General features: G+C 37.2%; 1 protein-coding gene across 5 annotated transcripts in view; it reads left to right on the top strand.

The window, feature by feature from the left end:
• Positions 1–15,308: 15,308 nt before the first annotated feature.
• Positions 15,309–18,130, top strand: part of LOC150094189 (protein still life, isoform SIF type 1-like) — an 881,056-nt gene continuing 878,234 nt past the window's right edge. For 4 of the 5 annotated variants that reach the window (XM_090412284.1, XM_090412288.1, XM_090412287.1 and 1 more), the window contains exon 1: positions 15,309–15,962. The gene's annotated coding sequence lies outside the window, so the exon portion shown is untranslated. Of the gene's footprint in view, positions 15,967–18,130 lie in introns of all 5 variants that reach the window. The other variant, XM_090412285.1, reaches the window with a different exon arrangement.

Consider the following 18,130-nt stretch of genomic DNA (forward strand, 5'->3'; position numbering starts at 1 on the left):
AAGCCAGTTGAATATTAAGGTTTTCGGGGAAAATGAATTTACTGATGGTAAGTTGGACTGTGAAAAGTATAGATTTAATTATATATTTGGTTTTATCCTTTATCCAAATGTAAGCAAACAAAGTTATCGCCTGAAGTACTTTCAGGACCGGGAAACTCGTAGCAAAGGTGATATAAGTTCTCATCACTTGCCTTAGTATCCCATAATGCAAAGCACATCTCCTTGCTTAATAGCATAGCCAAGTGAAAAACTTCCATAAACTTATCTCTAATCCAGAGAATTTTAATAATAAAGTGTGGCACCTGTTGGCTACTCGTATATGGAAATATGACTTTGGCATTACTTCAACCTTAGTATCATCTCTGGGTCTAGCTCCCACTGATGAGACCTCAATAAAGGTCAAAACCGGTCTGAGTAGTGATCCTTCCCTTAATGCATAGCATTTTACATGTCCGCAAGGAGATGTGCTTTGCATTATGGGATCCTAAGGCAAGTAATGAGAACTTATACCACCTTTGCTACGAGTTGCCCCGGTCCTGAAAGTACTTCAGGCGCAAACTTTGCTTGTTTACACTTGGATGAAGGATAAAACCAAATATATAATTACTAGCATAGCCAAGTGAAAAAACTTCAATAAAGTATAGATTTAAGTTTAAAAAAGTTCGGAGTATTATGCTAATACTCAGAATGCTAATTTATGAGAGTGCTCAAAATGAAATTTAGCAACCTTGGAACAAAGAAGATTAAATGGGATTGGGTGGAATGCTGTTTCATTTTATTTCTAACAGACAACATTCGTGTGTTCAGATACGAAGTTGTTGAAAGAATGGTGAAAGTGATTTTATGGATGGGTTTCAACAAGAACACTTGCAGTTTTGAAGACTTGAAGTGAAAACGAACTGCGTTTTGGTTGAAATTAAAGCAACAGAGATTACAGTAAGTTCATTTCAAATTTTTCGAAATAGTTTGGTTTTATTTTGCAGAAGCACTAATTATGTTAATTATGTTGATTCTTCCTTTCGTTTTTTCAGTCAAGAAACTGATGGCCGGGAGATGCACAAAGTATAAAGAGATGAGCAAAATTTTGAAGCAAACCATATATTTGGAGATAGCATCAGGCTTCAACCGAAGCATGGTGGTTGCAATACTCTTCCCTACAGGTACTGCCATTCTTCGGCTAGTTCGGGTACTTCGGCTAGTTCGCGCATTTTGCAAGATGAAAGAGCTCGTTGGTAGTGCGATGCAGTTATTCCATTACCCTTAAGTCCAGTTGTGCGTACTACCTTCCGTCTAGTTTACGGAACCGTTTTGCTGCTGTAAACTAGAATGTGAGAAAACTGTCTGCTGTCCTCCATGTTATTTGATATCCTTGAAAGTAATCAGATTCATGTCGTTGTAACAGCGAATTTTTTGAAATCCTATTCTTACGTCAAACATGGTAATAATTCTTTCATCAAAGTGAAAAGCACTTTGATGAAAGTGATTAACAGTCACTTTCATCAAAAGCCCTATAAGGAACACCTATTTTGCATTAAAGAAAAAAAGTGTTAAAAATTAGCACTTTGAGGCTATTTTAGGTATCATCTGCCAATGCATACGTGACGTACTAACTAATGAGGAAGTGCTGCGCCTAGTTATTCAGTTACACCCTCGAGAATGTTTGAAACTTAAGTGTGATTGACTGCCTTCGTATCACACGTTTGTTATGTGAACTTGTAGTGCAACTCCTCATGATAAACGAAGCAATACACACAGTAACGGGAAGAAGCAAATCTTTCTATGTATTTTTCTCAAGAAGATTTTTGCCTGTTTTCTATCAAAGCCCCCTCTGTGTACTTTTTTTATTATTAATGTATTCTTCATTTGTTACTTTTAGTAATATATCTAACTGCGCGATATTATTGCTGAAACTAATCTTCCACCAACTATGTTTCTTACCATTAATTAATATTCTGGTCATAAACATTATGTAGTAGGCTTCATAGCTTCGTATTTCAAAATACATGTATGTGAATAAAGTTACATTTGAAGCAGAAGAACAAGAAAGCATTTAGAACTCGATAATTGATTTTCGTTGGTGATGTTTATTAAGCTCCTCAATTTTTACTCGTTGCGAGACTACCACTTGCCTATAATTTAATTGAAGTAGCACGAAAAAGATCATGTTTGGTTATCATTAGAGAAGTGTTCATGGTTTATGCATTCTGACTCACTCGTGGTATTTATCACCTGTAGACTTCAGCTTTTCATGGCTGGGATTGCCACACTAGAACCAAGTTCCATACTAAGAGAAATATCTGTATCTGGACGCAAACAAATTGTCCGTTGTATGACTGATAGTGCAAAGAATGTAAAAAATAAAAAAAAAAAAAAAAGACAAATAAATGAATTATATACGAAGAGCTATCTAAGAATTTTCAGAAAATGCTTTGTTATGAAAATGCTCGTGGAAAAAATATTTTTATTGCAATATTCGAAGATAATACAGGTTTCTGCAACTCCTTTGTTACCCTTTGGATAATAAAAGGCGTTACAAAATGTAATAAAATGCAAATGCTATTCGTTTAACTCTTACTAACTTTTGGAAACTGGGAAGTAGCTAATCTCCCCAGTTAGCCAAACACAGCTGGGATCAAGACTAGCGGGGATTTTTACCATCTGGGGAGGAGAGCGACAAACAACTGACGCCATCTCATGGTTCCTAACTCTAAACTATATATTATTGTTTGAAATAGTGTGAATTCTATGGTCGATGTTCTTGAGTTGCAGCGTAAAAACTCATTTTCGGAGAGTATAAAATCCTACTTACCAATGCCAGAGATCGACTAAGACCGGTCGAAAAAGGCTAAAATTGAGACAGTAAAAAATACTTTCTTTACAACCACTGCCTTTCTGGCAGTAGTTTTTTAAATGCGCAATCGAATTTTTGATCGCGCAGCACTAAATTGGATGCGATGAGAACTCTGGATTATTATAGAAAGAGCGTATGATACAGGTGTATTTAGAAGTATTTTTTATTTATAATTTTTTATGAGATTGCTCAAGCGTTTATATATATAGGCGCCATACGATTATGTGCATGTGTATCGAAATTTGCAATGAACTAATTAATAAAAACTACTTAACTCACTCTTAATGTATTCCTTGGCTTGTAGCTCTGTACGGCAATCGGTCTGTCATGGCTAGAAAATTTGCAATTAACTCGTAGTGCATAGTTGCTTAGTTTCATAAAAAAAAAAGCACAAAACTCAGCCCAGATTGAAATCTTTCCCCATTACTTTTTGAGTTTCTTTGTGTGGTAATACCACTAAAAGATCGTCAAGAAGATTTCCAGGGGAAAGTTGATTGAATTGAATTTGGTTGCTAAGTCCCAAAGGAGACTGATGCACGATGCTGTGGCATACTATTCGCGAAGTGAGCTTAAAGGATTAGGTTTCTGCCTTTAGCGCCACTCTGCTAAGTTAAAAGTCTGCTGTAGAGCGACTAGCATTATTGTGATGGTAGGGAAATTTCAATGAGAGACAATAGCATGTGTATTTGTCGTTCTCTGAAAGAAATTGGAAAAAAAAATAAATGCGAAAAGGAGCAGAAAAAAATATTGTACTTGACTTGGTGTATTGTGGTGCTGCTGCCTACTGTCATTCTTCGACACGGACTGGAATTAATTTAATTTTTTTTTTTTTTTTTACTTTGCATTACCAAGCTGTATGTAAATTTAAAAAAAAATAAAAGGAAGTCTTCAAAATCAAATGTGAGTAAATTTTTCTTTTTCTTCATGTAGTCCACAGATGAATCAATATACTAAACATTGTGACAAATAAGTTCCCAAAGTAGTAGGGCCCAGATTGAGACAAACGGATTTATAACATTGGATTGTACGAGTCAAAAACATCAGCGATCTTGACCCTGTCGTAGTAAACATAAAGGAATCATGGTTAGTTGAAGAGCGACGCAGAAGATTGAGCATGTGCTAATTTCCCAAACTTTCTTATAAATTAAACTTTGTAAAGTGGAATTTTTATGATTAGAAAGAACTTTTGAATTAGAATTCGTATTCTGCTGAGTTTACAGTTAATTGACGTAGCATGTTCAGTACTTTATATAATAATTTCATTTGATTTATTTTTATCAGAATTGTATCAAATTATTTAAGGATGGAGTGTGAATAATAAAGCTCACTGAAAACAATGTAATTTTTGGTAACTTAATCAGTTTCGAACCGAACAATACCCTTTCATTTGAAAGACTGGGTTCGAATTCGGTCTAGGACGCAAAGAATCTTAATCAGGGCTTTTTACTCTCTCTCTCTCTCTCTCTCATCGAAGTCCGGTATGTTATTTTCGTGCTCTCTTACCTTTCTACTCTTCACCTCTAAGCCTGGTGCTCATTAGTAGATCGTGCAGCGACAATGAGGAAAGAGACATTCCGGCGTAGAAAAAATTGTGATTGCAAGTGGATTCATATTTCTGACATTACTTGGATCAAAGCAACTTGATTTTCCGATTCCCTCATGAAATCCTATTATAAAAAATCTCGCCGTTGTTGTTTTGAAGTACGAAGTAACTTCGGTTATGAAGCCAATGCATTTATGTTAACTACGTGTGCTTTTATGTCTGTTTTCGTGGGATGAAAAACCTTCCACCTCCGTCGACTAACTCACCTTCACTGGGATAAAACAACAACAACAAAGAAAACACCTTTTATAAAAAATTTTCGCGTCCTAAGTCGGGGATTGTAGTTATCGACCGTGCTACAGGTTCTGTCATACCGCCGTACCGAATTGTGATTAAGAAAATAACATTAGAACCATACAGTATATCCCCAGGCTATGACAAGAAGAGACGCAGATACTGGCGCTTCATCTATCGCCGTATCCTACCGTAACAAGAGAGCAGTTATGCCAATATAAACTAAGTTTCGCGATCCGAGTAATCTCGCTGAACACTACAATTAAGAAAATGTAATATGGAGGCACGTATAGAGAGAGAAAAGCGATTTTTGTTGGTCGGAGTGATTAGTTGCAGTGCTCTCCAGTTCATTGGATTCGAATCTTGCGGCATGATGACTGTGAATGTCTTTAGTTGACAGGTGATTTTCATCATCGCTGTGAGATCACTAACCTGCTTATTGAAGGCCTGAAGTGCCTTGGAAAATGTTACTCTGCAGAGCAAGTTTCCAGTTTATTTAATCCTTAGCCCATCCACAATTTTAATACATAGTAGACTTACATCCTTGTGGGAGTGGGATCGCTTTAAAAATTAATAAAAAGAGAATGAAGAATGTATTCATTTGGTGGTATGCATGTTTTACCAGATGAAAAGAAAACCAAAAAAATTTCATCTTATGCAACGGACTAACTCGCCGCAGTTGAAAAGCCCTCACGTATGTTCCGCTGGTGTTATGAAGACAATCCAAACCAGTTTGTTTCCAATCAAAGAGCACCTTCGTTATCGCCTACACCAAAGCGATAGCGCACATGACAGCAGAAAGCGGACTGAAAAAGAGAATTATTTACTAAATTTTTACTTTGAACGAACGTTGTTCGAGTTTCAAGGCCGTTCTTGTTACGGCTGCCTTCATTCTAGTTGTTCGTAGAACCCCCAACAAAATGTCCAAGAGGAACCTTAACGCCTGTGACGAGATGAGTGCAATGACAAACAGAGAAGCCACTTCACTGATAACACGTCGTGGCACGAACGGACTCTTACATAATAAAAACATCTTATCAATAGTCGATTGTGGATAAAGTCCACCAGAGGGCAGCAAGAGACAATGGCTGGATCCCGTGGAAGCTTTGTTGCTTTCGTTATGGTGTCATTTCAGATTCATGAAGTGTAATTGAAAGTCTTTTGTGTCGGGTGATGGTCTTTCTTTCCTGCACTTCACGGCAGCGGCAACAACATCAAAACGTGTGGGCGCTCTGTCCTCTCGTCACAGGCACATGAGCTTGCCGTGGATGAATGCTTTGTGCTCGAAAATATTGATTCCATCATCTCAGTAATAGAGAGCAGCATTCCGAGGTGTCCGAGATGGCGGTTTGTTTATAGTGCATCCGATGGTTTACACAGGGATCGATAACTGCGCCACCTGGTGTGGTTCCTTCAGAAGAGAGTCAATGAAAAGTTTCCCGATACGTTTTGCAAAGTTTACTTTTGCTTTTAATTTGCGTCACGTAGAGAACAAAAAAAAGCTAATCACCCGCATCTAAGAAAGACCATGACTAAGGAAGGGGGGGGGATAAGTGGGTTCACAAACTTATTATGCATCGATTAGCATTTGTGCAGTAAATTGTATGTTGTCGCTGAAACACACTGTAAAATTTAAAATCTACTTTTTATTTTAAAAAGTTCACTTATCGATTTCACATTTCAGATACTACTAAATGCTAACGAAAACAGTTAAATCATCATATAAATTCATTTTGGCGTATCTCCTTAACATTGCTCTACGGTTGAGTAACTGAACAAATATCACTTTTAGTTCCACTAGTTGTCACTAGATGGCAACAGTTGTTCCGTTTAAAGTGATGCCATTAAACCGGATTTCTGTGAAATTTATTTCGCTACGACGAGTCAGTTGAATATTTCCCAAGCTAATAAGCATAGTTTTATTCCTTTCCCCTAGTGTAATCCCTGCTATGGTATTTCCGATACTATTAAACGAAGAGCAATGAGTCAGACTAATTTCAGGAAAAGAGATGAGCGAAATGTAACTGCGAGCATAGTGAATGAACGTTTTAGGATAAAATGCAAGTGAGAAGACCATAAAATGTTGAGCAGTTGTTACTGTGGTTACTTCATTGTGACTAATCCTGAGGAAAATTATCCACTTGAGTTGTTAGTCACCTGTTGAATAATATCAAAAGTCACACTAGAGTGGATAAAATATAGCATTAAGTTTGAATAGGCTATTGTATTAATAACAGAAATGACACAGGAAGGAAAGGAATTTGCAATCTGAAATAGGGAAGCCATTAAAACCTAGACGTGTAATATATACACTTTAAGGACTTGGGGGGGGGAGTCATCCTTAAATGACATCACCGAATGAGGAGAGACTCTGGAGCTCGTGGCTTGAAATCGTGGGGGGTGCTGCAACTTTCGAAATATACATACGCACTGTAAGTCCAGTGTATACGTGTTTGGATAAAATATCAAAATTATGGTAACATTTAAAAAAAAATTATACAAAAAAATATTGTTTATTATCGATAAAATTATACAGTTTGGTATAATTCAAATATTCTTAAAAATAAAATCCATTATCATAACCCCAATAATGCTCTAAAATAAAAACTATAACAAATGTTATGTCTTTAATTGTAATGTCCAAATATTTAAAGAGACGGAGTAAACACGATAAGCACTACGAACACTCTACTACTGGCGTAAACTGCATATAAACAACAGTGGAACTGCGCGACGGACAGTGCCGCATTGCGCTAATAGCTCGCATCTCACTATGACGTGCATATGCTTGAGCGCGTAGCAACATGACACTGTGGTAAACACAGTGCTGCTAGCGTCCTTCGTCCTCCTAAGTGCTACAAGATGGATTTTTATTATTTTTTATACAAAATAAAAGAATTATATAGGATTGTTGATGATAACATTAAATATTACAAGTAAATATAAATTAATTAATAAATATATTTATGTATAGAGAAAAATCGGGGGTGCTGCAGTTCCGCAGTGCTTATGCACGAGCCATCCCTGCTCTGTAGTGTACACTGTTTTTCTTTTTTGGGGACGAGAGAGAACGGGCGATAGGTTCTTCAAAATGATTTCATGGCACAAAGTTAAAGTTCTTAAATATTAATTTTTTTTAATATTAGAAATAACATTTATTTTAAAAATCATAAACTCTTAAAAAGTTAAAGAAAAGTGCTCAAACAGAGACTTTATTGGTTATTTTTATTGAATTTATGCAGCTATTGAAGTTTCAGAATTAAAGAGATTTGAAATATTAAAAGGAAACTGTAAATGTAATTAAAAAATTGACCCTTGGAGGAGCAAAAGGAGATTTGGTATTCTGCGAAAATCTGTGAAAGCGCGGAAAGGTTGAAGAATCTTCCAAGTGAGTGATATAAATCAATGATGATCTCGAGGATTAAGAAAACTTGTTTGGACCGTACATATAGGATGAACACTAGAAAGAACCATAGTTATGCATTCTGCTGTTCAAATTTCCATCGAAGTTATATATTATTTATTTACTTAATTATAATTAGTTATATATTTAGTTATAATTAGTTACCTTAATAATTCCCTCCCATAAAGAAAAACAAAACCGTTCTGAATTGATTTTGGCCGTGATTGGGATCTGAGTCATTTTGAGAAGTCGTTGCCATGTCTACGAGTCTGGATTTGTTTGATGACGTCGAATAATATGTCTCCCTTCTTGCTCCCATCGAGGTGAAGTATGAGATCCCCTACGGACTTGGCGTGGCTCTTTGCTAACTTGAAAATATGCTGACAGTTATCTGATTAATATCGATTGGTAATGAAGGTCTACGACTCAAATTAACGTCCGTCTGCCAATGCGTCACTTTCTTAAAACATACTAACCAGACTTAGGGAATGGTAAGAACTTGCCCGAAAGCTGAGAAAAAGAAAGACAAATAAACAACTACTTCAATTGTTTTAGTTCTTTCAAAAATAGAAAGGTTAAAAAACATCCGATAAAAACAAAGTAGAATTTTATTTTATTTATTTTATAAAATATTGATTATACCAATGTAGTCAATATTAACTATATTGACTATTGACATTGCATTTTTGTTTAGCATGACATCGCTAAAATACTCACTTTTAATTGATGTCACTCTTTTGGTGGAAGAAGTGTTCATACAAGTGTATCGCAGCGATATTGTTACAAAGTTAAGGCATAGCGATAGCATGCAAACACATTGAATTTTTCAGATGAGAAATGAGAGACTTAGCGTGTTAAAATTCATTAAAAATAACATCATCTTGCTATTGTGGATTTCAAAACATTTCTGAATAAAAATAGAATCTAGTTATTCAGTTTTCTTAAAAAAAGTTGTACCTATTATTGTTCTACTGGGTTTATACAAAATGCCAATATTTTAAATGTAAATATTTATTGAAATCAAGGATTAGTATAACAAATGATCAAATAATGATAATATTTATTTTTAATTCTTTCTCCAATTTTTATTTGAAGTGAATAAGTTCACTGTGAGCTTCATGCGTAGCACGGCGTTGATTCCATTTGTAAAGTGGCTGTGGTCATGCGCACTCCAGCATTTTTAGAGTAACTGTAGTGCTGGACCATGAAAGCACCTATAGAAACGGCGACTATAGTACTCTATAAGAAAAGGGACACCGATTAACTGGATGATGCTACGAAGTTATGTTATGATTGCACCATTGGGATATTCGATCAGTAGATATTTGAGCAGAAGCATGGAGGGTAGCTGTTCTCAATAGTGGCGTCGACTAGAGACCAGCAAAGGACACAGAAGATGGCGTGCCTCGTGAGGATGCAGAAAGCAAGTTTTCTGCATTTGGCCTTTGGAGATTTGTTGATGTTTTTTGTAGGTTGGTACAAGCTACAGCATAGGCCGAGTGCAAAGTTGTGGTTTTTGTGTTGAACTACTTAACATATGCCTTTTTTGACAGTTTTGGCAAATATTAACTGGTCAGAACACGCGTTTGAATTAGCAGAGTTAAAACACGGATCTGCGATCGCAATAAGTAGTAGAAATCACAGAGGTCTTTGAATGAATGTTGAAGAAAAAGGAAATATTATGGTCTACGTTATCAGAAAGAGAGCCAACATCTACAGTATATTTGAAAGAAGATCTGGTTAAAAATTATCCAAGGATTATGTCAGGATGGTGAAGATTATCCGGAATTGTGGTTAATAACTGGACAGTTTGTGTTAAATCATTCCTAATCTCAAAGATTGTGGCACGCCATCTAGCTTGATCAGTGGAATTAGAGCTGAAGCCAGTTGGAGTTGTGAATATTTAACTTCCGAGGAAGATAAATAATCAAAAAGGTCAAAGTGTCATTAGGATGGAAGTGATACAAACATGAAGTTAAAAGTAACAGGTATGACAAAGAAATGTTGAGCCAGACAAATAAAAAAAATGGAGATTGTGCATTATTTTTTACTTATTTACTTATTTTCTTAAAGAGCGGACGTGAGAATTTTACCAGAATCTCTCTGGTAAAAGTTTCAAGTAGTAGCATAAAATTTCAAAACTTCCAAACATCTATCCTGCTCCCGATTGTTGACTCCACGGAATAAAACAAATACATGAATAAAGTAATGTATATTGAAAGTTTTTTTCACTTGGTTATGCTATAAATTAAAGATACCAAGAAATTATACACTTGGTTTAATCCTTTGTACAAGTGTAAGCAAACAAAGTTTGCGCCTGAAGTATTTTCAGGTCTGGGCGAGAAAGGACCAAAGGCAAAGGTGGTATGACTACACATCATTTGTCTTAGTACCTCATAATGCAAAACCAAGTATATAATTTCTCGGAATCTTTAATTTACAGCATAACCAAGTGAAAAAATGTCCAATAACTTTTCTCTAATCCAGAGTAATTTAATAATAAGGTGAGACACCTTTTGGCAACTTGTATATGAAAATATGACTTGTGCATTACTTCAACTTTTGTATCACCCTGGCGAGGGGATTTTATGGGTCATCAATCGACCGTGAGATGCGGTGATTGATTTTATATGAGATGCCCATATAGGGTAACGGATGGCAATGCTAAACCAGTGAAGTTTAACTGAGGTTCGGCTGTTGCTGTTATCCTGGGTAAATGAGTTCGCTCTCTTAGGTTTTGCCCTAAGGAAGCAATTGAGTTACCGGAGAAAGTGTTCTCCGGCACGGCCCGCTGAGGGGTACTTGCCGGTGAATTATTTTCTTCGGAATGAGCGGTTCTACTCGGTAGTCGAGTTTCACTGAGTAGAACCAACGCTGAGATTTGGACGGTCTTTCGCCCACGAATGAGTGGCCTAGAGATCGTCCGATATATTTGAGATATCACCTTTACTTACACATACGGTGATTGATTGATTCAATCCAATACCCTTGGAGGGTAATGGATGGCAATGCTGTAGCCAATGAAGTTCTAACTGAGACTCGGCTATTGCTGTTTCCTCCTGCCATGATCAGAGCTTTAATTGCTCAATAACACCTTATCCCTACAGATAACGGGGAATATGAAAAGCATTCTTGCTTCGCCCCTTTAAGCCAGTCCTTATATAAGGACTTAGTATCACCCCTCTGGGTCTGGCTCCCATTGAAGAGACCTCAATAAACGTCGAAACCGGTCTGGGTAATGACCCTTCCCATAATGCATAGCATTGTCCGCAAGGAGATGTGCTTCGCATTTATGGGATACTAAGGAGTGATGTGAAGTCATACCACGAGTTGCCTCAGTCCTGAAAATACTTCAGGCGCAAACTTTGTTTGCTTACACTTGGATAAAAGATTAAACCATGTATGTATATAATTTCCTGGATCTTTAATTTAAAGTAATGGGTGGTATGCTAAGAGGGAGCGTTTTCTCTCTAATAATTCTGCTTCTATCTTGATTAAGGTATCCTGAAAACGCGTGTGTGTTGCAGGTATGTGCCTGCACTAGTTGTTTAATAACCGCTTTGACTTGACTGTAGGAAAAGGTCATTATAAGCGATTTATTGAATTTCTTTGGCTGCCCAGCAAAACATACTCGTAGTCCCAATTAAAAATCTGTATCTGTGACACAGAAATTGTTAATAGGCTTCACGATGTCTGAAAAATAAGCATTGTAACTTCTCTAACCTATGGGCAGCAATTATTGCAAGCAGTGGTTTGTAGAAAATCCGACTAGGAACGATGCTAAAACTTTCTGGATCGAGGAATAATTCCGCGACTTGTTTTCATCTGGTGCCCTTTTAAATTTAAATTATAATTTTGCGCCTTTAAAATATATGTATGTAAATTACATTTTTAGAATGAACATCATTTTCTGCGACTGTAATTCCTACATATAATACTCCAGTCATTCTCTTATATCATTGATAATGTCAATCTGTTTCTTAATGTTCTCTTTAGCATGGATAACGTCCACAGCTTACATAAATCTGGGTCAGAATTCTCTGCCATGAATGTTAGTGGATATCTTTAAGTGGTAGTTCACTTTCATTGTTTGGTGTTATTACACAACTACTCCTGCTTATTGGAGGCTTGAAGTGGATGTTTAGTAATCCTTAGCCTGCCTAGCAGTAAATGTGCTTTGGATTTACATTGTTGTGTGGAGACTATAAACATTTATTAAAATTAAAATTCTAAATTTTTAATAATTAAAGTTTGATATGTTTAAACGGCTTAACATTTTATATGATGACTAGGGGGGCTCCTCCCCCTGACGCCTACGGCTCCCCCCCGAGTTCCGGACTGTTAGGCCGGTTCTCCTTGAATTTTGAAGACTCGGAGGGGGGATTCAATCCCCCCCCCCCCCCCTGGCGCCCAACTCCCGAGTTCCGAACTGGTAGGCCGGTTCTCCTTGAATTCTGATGACTCAAATTTTAAAGACTCGAAAGGGAGGAGGGGGGTTCCCCCGGCGTCCCCCCCCGAGTTCTGGACTGGTAGGACGGTTTTTTCCTTGAATTCTGATGACTCGAATTTTGAAGACTCGACAGTCAGGGTGGTCCCTGAGTTTTAAAACGTTTCAAATAACTTGACAAAAAACGTGACACAAAAACGTTACAAAAAAAGCTTATCATTTTATACTATAGAGTAGATGATATTGAGCCCGCTTTAAAATGATATTCACTTCAGAAAATTTTTAAAATGTATTTAGAACTTTTCAGTAAAATAGAATCCTTAAGGGGAATTAAGGTCTAATTTTAATCTGTGGACAGTACTACATCCTTGTGCATTTTAGTTGTGTGGCGTGTGTGTGTGAATTCCACCTATAAAATGTGGTAAACCTATTATACATTTAGTACTGTGAGTTACAAAAGATTAGAGAACAAAGTGGATTGTAAAACTTTCTGTCCGTGACATTGCTACCCGTCTCAGTATACATGTACTGAAATCCACCGTTGCTTATGTCATTCATAGATGGAAAGTTGATGGTGCTACCACAACAGGAAAACGCCCGGGGAGGTCAACACCACTCATTGACCTAGATCGACGAGCCCTCTTTAGGAATGTCCGAGCATCCCGCACGTCATCAACGGCGGACATTGTAGTCAACCTCGAAAATGCTGCAGGGACATCTATCAGCACTAGAACTGTCCGCAGAGTTGCATGCCTTAGATTATCACGGCAGAGCTTCTTCAAACAAACCACACATCATTCCCTTCAACGTCAAACGACTTTTCGACTGGTATTTTTTTTTTTTTTTTTTTTTTTTGACAACGTTCCTGAACCGTAGATGATTGGAAAACGATTCTGTGGAGCGACAAATCATTCTTCGAAATGTTTCACTCTGATGGTCGTGTTTGGGTCTGGAGATTACTCGGGGAATGGTTCCAGCAGGACTGCATCATTCCAACTATCAAGTTTAGTGAAGGCTAGGTAATGGTATGGGAGATGTTTCAGTTAGATGGGGCTTGGTCTCCAAAGGGACCAAGCCATCAGACGTCATGGTTTGGGGACCAAGCCATGATGTCTGATGGCTACCTCGACAACTTCATGCTTCTGACGATATGGAAGTACTTCGGCAGTGACCCTTGCATGTTGCAGCACGACAATGCCATACTGCACTGCGTGCCCGAGACTGGTTTCAAAAAAAAAAAAAAAAAAAACAGGGAAAAGGCATATGAGAAGATACCAAGAGAAAAGCAGTTCAAAACGTTACAGTTAATTAAACGAGGTAGGAGAAGATGGTTCGGTGTAAAATTATACGTAAATGCTACCTATCTTTGTTGTAATTCATCATCTATATGGATTGCATTATGAAGGAAAATAGCTTTAAATTTGGTATGAAAATCGAAGATATTCAATAAGCGTATGCTACTTGATGCACATTCTTATGCTTTAAATAAATTCAGTACAAGTCTGCATTTCTTAAGTAAATCGAAGAACTGCTCTAAACATTTGGCGTGAAGATTCACAATAAAAGGACAAACACTTTGAAAATAGGCAGGATCATAGAAAACTTCAGGTGAATTCTGAAGACCCTTCATTTAAATAATTAAAATATTCCACCATTTAGGTATAGTGAAGATGGCAAATTAAATTTGGCGATAGACAATAGAATAAACAGAGTTGGTATAGGCTAGCCAGATGAGTAAATGTGTAGAGAATAAGAGAGAAATTAGCCAAAACACTAAATTAGCAGTATAAAAGAAGGTATTTAAATCAATTTAATTTATTTAATTAATAACAAACATGAGAAACATTAGAGGGAGCGAACAAACGGCATTAATGGCAGAATCATGTTAAAAATAAAGATGTTAGGAAGGAACCTCGTATTGTTGGTATTCAAGAAGATGTGAGCAAAGCTAATCTAAGGTTTAATGTTTCACTTAGAATGGCGAGGGGAGGTTAGCAACACGAGTCTTTTTTGCCAAGATATCAGGGGAAAAGACCTAGATGAAGGTCAAAAAATCTTGGTGGATTGATGCAGTTAGATGTGCCTGAGAAGGCCGAAATATAAGCTCTCATCATATAAATCTAAAATCTGCCAATGAAATAAACATCGAGCCACAGGACTCAGATGTGGGAGGATGCAGGATACATTAGAAGTGTCTTTTTTAGTTTTTTTCCCCCCTTCTATTTTAATGTTGAGAAGTAAACTAATATTCTTCGTATCAATAGAGTGCTTTTTAGGAACTAGTGAGGTCACGTATGTTTGATTTCATTTCGAAAGAGAAAAGTAAAATGAAGCCAGAATGTGAAATAGGGAGAAATCTTTTCCTAGAAAGAAAAAAATCATTGTTTAAAATAGCGATTGTCAAGAATGAACCTTTTTTTTAAAAAAAAAAAACTTTCTTTTCCTCTTAAACAAACAAATTCACTATTGGCCATCCAAGCCAGCTTGCAATACTGAGAAATGTATCATTCCCAACGCCAGCGAGAGATTATAAAGAAATAGCACCGAAAGGCAAAAAAGGTAACCTTCCAATGGCAGTTTGACAACACGTCACCTAGCGGAGATAAGGCAAACTACGTTTCTACCAAGTAAACGTCTTTCGGCTTACAGTCGGTTTCGTGGTCATTAAAGGTTGCTCGTGAAACTCCGAAAAATTCCTGTCACACCAATAATAGTTCATTGTAGCTCTTCGATCACGTGGCCGGGGCCAAAGCAAGACCGGCGGGAAAAGTGCGCGTGCAGCTTGGCGCAGTGTAGTGCGGAACCAGTGTTGCGGCAGCTGTGGCGCGTGCGTGAGCGTTTGCGCGTGATTTCCCGGCGCATCCGAGGCACAGACCATCGGACCTTGGCAGTGCCGCAGGTTGTAGCTGCGCGTGCCGAAGCCGGCATGGAAGTGACGCCTGCCGCCATTTCGCTTGCCACGGGTTATCGTTAAGTCCTCGATTTTTCTTCCGTCAACCACACGGCTTTTTTAGTTGCCCCCTTTTTCTAACCGTTCTTGGTGTTTCGACATTTGAGCGTTTTCCACGGAGGTGACTTACGTAAGGGTGCAGACGAAGGACACACGAACTGCCGACCTACAGAGAGAGAAAAAAAAAAAAAGAAAGAAAATTAAAGAGAGAGAGAAAAAAAGGGGGTGCTCCAGAAGTGATACACATCGTCGCTGTGTTCAGATCTTTTTTCGTGACCTTGTGGCCGTTACCGGTGTAGTTTCTTCCGCTTTTAGAGGCGACACCGATGCTGTGCAGTTAAAGAAAAAATTGTGAAAGGCAAAAGAACGTGCTCTAGTCGTGCAACGATATGGATGACATTTTACTGGGCGACTTGTGTGATGGATGCGAAATACTCTGGATCCCAGTATGCTGGATTCCTGCCTCACTCTCAGGTAGGTAGGTAGACTTTATCGTTCAACAGGTGTGTATCTCGCTCGAGGCTTAAAAATAGCAACGTAAGAAAAAAAAAAAATAAAGATGAAAGTACTGAATGTATGTAGTGTAACGAGATTCGTCCGTTGAGTTGAAAGGAGATCCCTAAGGTAATCGAGGTGTCTTTTTTTGTGTGTACGCTTGCCGGTTTCGAAATATCCTTACATTGAAATCTAGGTTAACTTTACGAGAGTGGAGAATTTGTCATTTATTATTAATTCACGTTTAATCAACATAGAATTAATTAACAGGTCCTTTGCAACACTATAGCGACAGCCATGGAATTCGCCCATCTTGCTTTGCAACGTGATTATAATGATTGTTGCTCGTTTCTATAGGTCGTTATGTTAGCCCGCACGGTGAAAATGTCAATTACATTGCATTCTGATGGTGTTAAAACCAAACTAACAGACACCATCTTGCGTGACGATCTGCACAGTAGTTGCTCCTTGCTAATACTCGTTACCCACAATTTTTGGGCGGGTCCAATACTAAGCAATACTACGCAACCAGTCATCTTCAACTGGAGAGCGACGTATCAATGCTTTTAACATTGTATTAACACATTGATAGAGTTTTGACAAAATTGATATCCGCCATCGTTTCTCATTATACTTTCGGCTCGTTGAACTGAATTGCCTGCTTCTGTTCGGTTGATGGAATAGCGCATTAAAACATCAACCCTTGAGGGGAAATTCAGTATATATTTGAGATGCCAAATGAGGTGTAATTGAATACTATTTAAATGATCAACTGAAATAGTAGCATGCAATTAGTTTCCTGTTTTGTGAACAGAGGATGGTTTTTGTAGATCTTACTTGAATATAAGATAGAAATTAGTTACCGATGTCGTATCTGGATTAGTGGAATGCTTAAAACGTTTTTTTTTTTTGTTTGTTGTTGTTGTTCAGATTTTTTTTTTTTTTTAAACCCGGCAAGAACTAATTATGAATTTCATCCGGAAGAATTAAATTTTTATTTTTTATTTACAAATCGTTTCTTAAATAAAAAAAAGACTACATCTTGCTTGTAGTGGGAATAGTGCTCGTGGAGTTATTCACTTCTTTCGTGCAATGTGTCCAGGGTATGTAATTTTTCGTAAACGACTGAAATTGTCGAAAAATGACTTCGTTGCCAAGGTGCAAGCGTGTTGGGATAATTTCATTATTATTGCGATTTCAAAGCTACTTACAAACATATATCGATACTTACTGATCTGTATATTTGGACTGCAATATAAATATTTACGTAACACTTTAGCAAAACTGTTTTTGTAAGGTGTTTTTTTTTTTCTTTCTTTTTGCTGCCTTCCATGTTATTATTAGGTATATATTAACAGGTAAGAAACTGAAGGAAATCATTTTTGATTTTTTTTTTAACAATAAGAGGCACTGTTACTTGTAGATGGGCAATCTGTCACTGATATAACACCTCGTGTCTTCGGCACTCGAAATTAATGTTGGCATTCGGCCGATTTCATGGTTCCTTTTGAATAATTGGTTAGTACCTTCTGTTTCTTATTTAGAAATCAGGTTACTCCTTCATTCTCCGAGGCAGAATACAACTCTATACCAATGCAACAGACTTAGGTCTGTTCACACACACATTGATGGGGAAAGTAAAATTCATTAATTAAATTATATGAAGGAAGAATGCGGGACATTTATGTAGCATTCTGCTAATAATAATAATTGATTAATTCATTGGGCGTCAGTTTGCGAAATTCAAACAGAGAAGATAAAAGTGTTCGGACTTGATCTGGTTCTCATCTTTTTTCCCGTATTTAACATCTAAATAAATCATAAATCTTAAGATATTGACATTTGTATATTTTTATACCTTAGATACTGTTATATCACATTAATATTTTTTTTCTTCATTCATTTTAGATTGAATTATATTAAGCAGTGACTGATGAGAGGATGGAGACGGAGGAGGTTGTCTCCTGTTGTGTCTGAATATCGATTTGTAACGGGATATCACTTCTGGTGTCATATCTACAAGGCGTATTCGGAAAACAGTGACTTCAACAACACGCTTTTAGTGTAGAATTCTCATCTGCTTCACTAACGGTGGATTGGATAGAACATTGTGCGGCAGATAGGGGAGGGAGCTAGTCTGAAAATAC

This window comes from Typopeltis vanoorti, chromosome 22 (assembly GCF_054136105.1).
Source record: "Typopeltis vanoorti isolate ZY-2024b chromosome 22, IOZ_Tvanoo_1.0, whole genome shotgun sequence".
In the NCBI taxonomy this organism is placed as follows: domain Eukaryota; kingdom Metazoa; phylum Arthropoda; class Arachnida; order Uropygi; family Thelyphonidae; genus Typopeltis; species Typopeltis vanoorti.